Source organism: Vigna umbellata, chromosome 10 (genome assembly GCF_029865625.1).
Source record: "Vigna umbellata cultivar VRB3 chromosome 10, Vumbellata_1.0, whole genome shotgun sequence".
Lineage (NCBI taxonomy): Eukaryota > Viridiplantae > Streptophyta > Magnoliopsida > Fabales > Fabaceae > Vigna > Vigna umbellata.
The window spans coordinates 8,070,954-8,079,034 of NC_142174.1; positions in this window are offsets into that span (position 1 = coordinate 8,070,954).

Sequence of the window (8,081 nt, forward strand, 5' to 3'; positions counted from 1 at the left end):
GCATTTGTGAGTTTCTGTTGCTTTTGATTCACCTCTTGAACTGATTGATCATTTTGCCATGTTTTGAATTGCTTGGATGATTTCATGAGTATCTGCTATCTTTGATTTTGTGTTGGATATTGTCTACTTCCTTTCTTGGTCCAGACTCCTTGAGAACTGTGTAATTCTGTTTCTGTCATTGTTAGTCTTTGTTTTGTGTTTGCTGAGTTGTGTCATCTCCCTGGATGTCCTCTGAACTATTCCTTGATTTGCGTCTTGATTTTGCCCAGAAGTGCAAAAGACTAAGTGTGGTCTATTTTGATGAGTCGATATTTTGTTCACTTCACTTAGTTTATTGTGCTAGAATTAATCGGGGAATTGTGCTTAAATGTCCAGTATTTTCCCATTTTTCCTAATTGTGCTCAATTTGATCAGAAATTCGTATTTTAATTAATTTGAATTATCTGAGACTAATTATTTGCATTATTAATTGTAGGAAAATTGTTGGATAATATTTTGGGACTGAAAGAGAAATTTCTCATCAATTTCAATTTAAACTAAAATGAGAAACAAAAATGAAAATTTATTTTCACTTTGCACAAGGAAAGAAGTCAGCAAAATATTGAATTTCCAATTGAAAATTGTATGATGGACACACGGAACCAGCAGCAGGTTACACATGGCTTGGGCCCATGGAAAATTTATTTTAGCAATCATCAGAGAGTGAAGCCACGGCCCACAATGGACAAAGGAATTCTTGGGTTTTTAAAAGAGTGGCGCTAGAGCATTGGAAAAGGCTGGACATCACGGCCTAGTCCATCAAGGGAAGAAAGCAACACGTGAAGGGAATTGAAGCTGCTTGGTGACGTCCTGGGGAGAAGTGGTGCACGGCCTGGACACGCAACAGCTGCAACACGGCCCAGCACACTCCACACACACGTCCAGGGCAGCAACACTCTACACAAGGGGCCCACGGACAAATTAACTTGAAGCATCCAGCAACGCTCCAGCACGGGAAGCAGCTCATCCATTCTACATCCAGAAGCGGTCCAGCAGCTTGGCACAAAGAGGGAGGCTTCAATGGACAGCAGCAGCGAAGCCAAATTAATAGGAGGTAGAGCAGATCCAGTTCCTTCACGGTCTTGAGTTTGGAGGTGCACGAAGAAGAGGTGCAGTCCAGCACGTCCAAAGCAAGGAGGATGAGATTTGGAGTTCACGGTCCAGCAGAATCACTTCACGAGCCCAGCTTCAACACGCCCACGGTCCAGCAAGCAGAAGAGGTGGTTACGGGAGAGAGCTGGAGGGGGTAAAAAAGAAGAGCCGTCACCTTGAATGTGGGCATCATCTTTCACTTAGAAAAAGCCACGCACATGGAGGGTTACGGCTAGAGGGAGAGTGTGCTGGAAGGAGGTGTCTTGGCCTGGAGCTGAGAGCACGCGGGAGACACACGGCCTGGAACCAGCCACCACACTCATTCAGTTTTCTTTTCTCTTAGCTAGGAACGTTTTTGTTTGGTGGAACGTTGTTACTGAGATGGATAAAAAGCTTCACTTTCTATTTTGCTGATTACACATGCTTTTTTTTTTTTATTTCTTTGGTTCATGCACTTTTTAATCTGAAGAACGTTCACAGCTGCCACCCACTTAGAAGCATTTTTCTTATCTTTGTTGATTCTTCATTTTTGTCTTTCAAAGCTCATCATCACAGAAGTTCACTGTTGCATTGAATATTTGCTTAATGTTTGCTGAGAGTAATAGAAGTATATTTCATTTTTGAAGCATGGTAAGAGGGCTGCCACCGAGAAGTGTGAGGAAGATCTTTCATTTTAAAAACACGTGTATGAAGAGAATGAATGCCACCTAAGAAGTAGGATTTTGGTTTGGAAATAAAGGAAGTAACGGAGATTGAGATATGGAAGGTTACGGATGATTTTGATAGAGCAGGCAGCTTGGTCATGGCTTGGAAGAGAAGCACACTTTCATTTTGCTTTGGATGCTTTAATTTTTTTTATTCCAGCTTAGAGTAGCTTAGGTGCTTAGTTATTTTTTTATTTGCTGCCACGTTCTGGTTCCTTTACTGTTCACAACTTTCTTATGTTTCTTGTCTTTGCATAGTTTGCCGAATGTGACATTGTGGATTGCTGCAAAATGACATTTTACTTCCAGCTCAAAAGTTGAAACCTAATGAGTTTTCTTGAAGTTAGTTCTCGCTACTTTAATTTGGTTCAAGCATTTTTTTTGGTATATTTTCTTTTAAATTCTCGCAAGTGTTTTAATGTTTTAGCTTAAACGTTGTTTTTTTTTTATAGCTTGAACTCTGTTTGGACACTTATTTGTTTTAGTTTTCAGTTTAATGTTTTCATTCACTTTAATGTTTCCAATTGTATTCAGTTGTGTTTAATTCTTATTTTTAATTTCGCGATTTGCATTCACCAAATCTTTCACAACCCCCCCCCCCCCACTACGTGTTTGATCTGAGACCCGAACCACATTTGGTCCTTGAGAGACGACCTAGGAGTCACTTCCTAGTTTATACTGCATTCTTTTATGCACAACTTTTGTTGGGAGGTGCGACCCTCTCACCAAAATGGCGCCGCTGCCGGGGACCAATGGTTCGGTCTTAGGTTTTTGTTGTGTTTGTGTGTGTTGTGTTTTGTCTTGTGTTGTGATGTGATGTGATGTTCTGTTTTGTGTGTGCGTGTTGCATGTATAAATGTGTTGTGTTTTATTAGTTTCGTGATTTTTAGTATTCTTCTTTTTCCATGTCTACCTATTTTGATTTTGTGAATACTGCTTATTTTGCTAGTGCCTCTGATCATGATTCTCCTTCTGCATGTTACTCTGATTGTAATTCTGCTGATTTTTATGCTGAGAACAATGTGGCTCATCCTCAAATTTCTGAGAGCTCTCTTTGGAGCCGGTTCCACCTAATGAGGATGGTGATCATTTAGTTCTCACCACTGGACTGATGAATTTGTTGCCCAAGTTTTATGGTCTTGCAGGTGAATGCCCACATGAACATTTGGATATTTTTATCGAATTTGCTCTTTAATGAAACTTCCAAATGTCCCGGACGATCTAGTTTTCTTAAGAGCATTCCCGCACTCATTAGAAAGAGCACCAAAGATTGGAAAGACTCTCTTCCTCCAGGATCCATTACCAGATGGGAAGATCTTGAGCATAATTTTGAGTAAATTCTCCCATGTGCAAGATGGATACGACAACGGTCTTGGATTGACCCTACCTTGGGATGGTACAATGCTCCACAACATCAATATCAAGAACCACCATTCCAGAGTACCTTCATGCCTCCACCAGTCCAGCAATATCAGAGTCAGCAATATGATGCTTCTGCCGAAACAGCTCCAAAGCCTTCTACTTCTGAGCCTACATTGCAGGAGTTGTTGGAGCAGATGACCATGCAGAACCTTCAGTTTAGGCAAGAGAACATGCAGTTCCAGCAAGAAATAGGAGCTGCCATTCAGAGTATGACTGATCAGATAGGGCAGATGGCCACTCAACTCACTGAGGAACAGTCTCAAGATTCAAAGTTACCATTTCAGACTGTTCAGATTCCAGATGATGATGATAGTGGCATCAACATAGAAGATGGGGAGAAGAGTCATGAACTTACTATTGTGCCATCTACTTTCCCATCATCCTATGTCCCTACTCTTGCACCTGAGGAGAGTGATGAGTATTTGAGGAGCAGGCAGAAATAAGCAGTAACCCTGAACCAGGTAGACCACCTTCATTTCCCACACTTTAGCAATCTTCAAGGAAGAGGAGGTAAACATACCTCAATTTTGATTATGTTGATGATTATGTTGTTGAGGATTATGTTGATGATTGTATTGTTGTTGAGTCTGATTTTAATTTTCCCTATATGCATGATGAGAACCAATTTTTGCTATCGCATCCGAAATGTTTATTCTCCATGCATTGAACATGAATCTGAGTCTGTAGTTGATATTGCTTGTGATTTTGAAATTGATCATGTTCTGAGGATGTATCTGAGGTTCAGTCTGATAAATTGGGATTGGGTGTTGTACCTCTACATGTCATTTCTTTGGAGCCACATTGCACTAACCATGTTGCAGGAGGTACACATGAATTGACCAACATGCACCCACAGTGGAAGAAAAGGTGCTTACATACACAACAGTTTCAACATCAATAAGCACCAGCTGAACCCGCTCATCAACAATCACTTCTTAGATCCAGCTGTGGATGATAGCTCCCTGCTAGATCAAATCTGGAGGATGAAGCAGTTCGTCCTCAAAACTTCCTGCTGGATCCAATGGTGGAAGAATCTCCCTACAAGTCCAAAATTGGCAACTGCCACCATGATCAGGGGAGTTTTCTTTCTCTCTTCTCCCCTTTTCCTCACTTTATTGCACTTTGTCGATATCTGATGACTGTTCTGATTGTTTGATCTGCTGATTGTGACACATGAGGACACTGTGTATTTTAAGTGTGGTACTATTGGGGGAGATTTTTATTTTTCTTGTTAGTTTTTGTTTTTCGTGTTAAATATTTTTTCTTTTCTAGGTAGTTTTGTTTTATCTTGTATACAATTTTGCATGATTCTCTTCATTTCTGGACTGTGTTTAAAGTTGTAGACTCATCTTTCACTTCACTTTATGATACTTATGGTTTGAAATCCCTTGCTTTTCTTTGCTTGGAAGATGATTATGATGTTTGAGAGGTTGAATTGATTGTGACAATTATCCTGTGTGAGATTTGAGCCACTTTATGTTCTTTCTTGTGTGTGATATGTCTCTTGATTGCTTGCACATATGCCTTGGCTTGACTCTTGTGATAACTCTTGATTGATATGCATGTTTGGAAGTGATAAAGCAGTTTTGTGTTTGAGCCTCTCGAGCCAAATAAGCTTACCTTGCTCTGATCCTTGAAAACCATTTTGAGCCTATACTTTCCCCCATTTCTTTGTTTTGAAGGCTCATACACTAGCCCTAAGTGAAAAAACCATGATTACCTTAACCTTAGGGAATTTTGGGAGCTTTGGAAGTGTTTTGGGAACAAGTGTGGTCTCTTGGGGTTTCTGATGAATTGGCTAGTTGGTCCTCTTCTTGTTTGTTTTTGGGAAATATGATTATATCTTGCTCTTATAGTCGTGTGCTAACAGAGAGAAAAGGAAAGAGACAAGATGAAAAAAAAAATAGAAAAAAATGATATAAAAATAAAAAAAAAATTAAAAAAAAAATATTTTGTGAATAATGGAGTCAAGAAGAGGATTGAATTAGAGGTCTGGGTGTGATTTGATTGTGTTTACACTTGTTCCCCATTGCTCCTTTGTTCCTTATGGTTTGTAGCTTTTATCCAGATATATCCTCCCTTCTCTGGCCCCATTACAACCAGAAAAAGACCTTTGATTTGAACATGCGTATGTGGCTTGAGTGTTGATATTAGAGGCTTGCCAAGTCTATTTTGATTGCTTTCTTGAGTGCATTGAGTGACATTGATTTACCTTAAACATTGAGAGAAACACTGATTGTGTGCATTTGTGAGTTTCTGTTGCTTTTGATTCACCTCTGAACTGATTGATCATTTTGCCATGTTTTGAATTGCTGGATGATTTCATGAGTATCTGCTATCTTTGATTTTGTGTTGGATATTGTCTACTTCCTTCTTGGTCCAGACTCCTTGAGAACTGTGAATTCTGTTTCTGTCATTGTTAGTCTTTGTTTTGTGTTTGCTGAGTGTGTCATCTCCCTGGATGTCCTCTGAACTATTCCTGATTTGCGTCTGATTTTGCCCAGAAGTGCAAAAGACTAAGTTGGTCTATTTTGAGGAGTCGATATTTGTTCACTTCACTTAGTATTGTGCTAGAATTAATCGAGGAATTGTGCTTAAATGTCCAGTATTTTCCATTTTCCTAATTGTGCTCAATTTGATCAGAAATTCGTATTTAATTAATTTGAATTATCTGAGACTAATTATTTGCATTATTAATTGTAGGGAAATTGTTGGATAAATATTTTGGGACTGAAGAGAAATTTCTCATCAATTTCAATTAAACTAAAAATGAGAAACAAAAAATGAAATTTATTTTCACTTTGCACAAGGAAAGAAGTCAGCAAAATATTGAATTCCAATTGAAAATTGTATGATGGGACACACGGAACCAGAAGCAGGTTACACATGGCTTGGGCCCATGGAAAATTTATTTTAGCAATCATCAGAGAGTGAAAGCCACTGGCCCCACAATGGACAAAGGAATTCTTGGGTTTTTAAAAGAGTGGCGCTAGAGCTATTGAAAAGGCTGGACATCACGGCCTAGTCCATCAGGGAAGAAAGCAACACGTGAAGGGAATTGAAGCTGCTTGGGACGTCCTGGGGAGAAGTGGTGCACGGCCTGGACAGCAACAGCTGCAACACGGCCAGCACATCCACACACACGTCCAGGGCAGCAGCACTCTACACAAGGGGCCCATGGACAAATTAACTGAAGCATCCAGCAACGCTCCAGCACGGGAAGCAGCTCATCCATTCTACATCCAGAAGCGGTCCAGCAGCTTGGCACAAAGAGGGAGGCTTCAATGGACAGCAGCAGCGAAGCCAAATTAATAGGAGGTAGAGCAGATCCAGTTCCTTCACGGTCTTGAGTTTGGAGGTGCACGAAGAAGAGGTGCAGTCCAGCACGTCCAAAGCAAGGAGGATGAGATTTGGAGTTCACGGTCCAGCAGAACACTTCACGAGCCCTAGCTTCAACACGCCCACGGTCCAGCAAGCAGAAGAGGTGGTTACGGGAGAGAGCTGGAGGGGGTAAAAAAAGAAGATCGTCACCTTGAATGTGGGCATCATCTTTCACTTAGAAAAGCCACGCACAGGAGGGTTACGGCTAGAGGGAGAGTGTGCTGGAAGGAGGTGTCTTGGCCTGGAGCTGAGAGCACGCGGGAGACACACGGCTGGAACCAGCCACCACACTCATTCAGTTTTCTTTTTCTTAGCTAGGAAGTTTTGTTTGGTGGAACGTTGTTACTGAGATGGATAAAAAGCTTCACTTTCTATTGCTGATTACACATGCTTTTTTTTTTTTATTTCTTTGGTTCATGCACTTTTTAATCTGAAGAACGTTCACAGCGCCACCACTTAGAAGCATTTTCTTATCTTTGTTGATTCTTCATTTTTGTCTTTCAAAGCTCATCATCACAGAAGTTCACTGTTGGCATTGAATATTGCTTAATGTTTGCGAGAGTAATAGAAGTATATTTCATTTGGAAGCATGGTAAAGAGGGCTGCCACCGAGAAGTGTGAGAAGATCTTTCATTTTAAAAACACGCGTATGAAGAGAATGAATGCCACCTAAGAAGTAGGATTTTGGTTTGGAAATAAAGGAAGTAACGGAGATTGAGATATGGAAGGTTACGGATGATTTTGATAGAGCAGGCAGCTGGGTCGTGGCTTGGAAGAGAAGCACACTTTCATTTGCTTTTGGATGCTTTAATTTTTTTTTATTCAGCTTAGAGTAGCTTAGGTGCTTAGTTTATTTTTTATTTGCTGCAACGTTCTGGTTCCTTTACTGTTCACAACTTTTTATGTTTCTTGTCTTTGCATAGTTGCCGAATGTGACATGTGGATTGCTGCAAAATGACATTTTACTCCAGCTCAAAAGTTGAAAACTAATGAGTTTTCTTGAAGTTAGTTCTCCTACTTTAATTTGGTCAAGCATTTTTTTTTGGTATATTTTCTTTTTAAATTCTCGCAAGTGTTTTAATGTTTTAGCTTAAACGTTGTTTTTTTTATAGCTGAACTCTGTTGGACACTTATTTGTTTTAGTTTTCAGTTTAATGTTTCATTCACTTTAATGTTTCCAATTGTATTCAGTTGTGTTTAATTCTTATTTTTAATTTCGCGATGCATTAACCAATCTTTCACAACCCCCCCCCATCCCACTACGTGTTTGATCTGAGACCGAACCACATTTGGTCCTTGAGAGACGACCTAGGAGTCACTTCCTAGTTTATACTGCATTCTTTTATGCACAACTTTGTTGGGAGGTGCGACCCTCTCACCAAAATGGCGCCGCTGCCGGGGACCAATGCGTTCGGTCTTATGTTTGTTTGTGTTGTGTGTGTT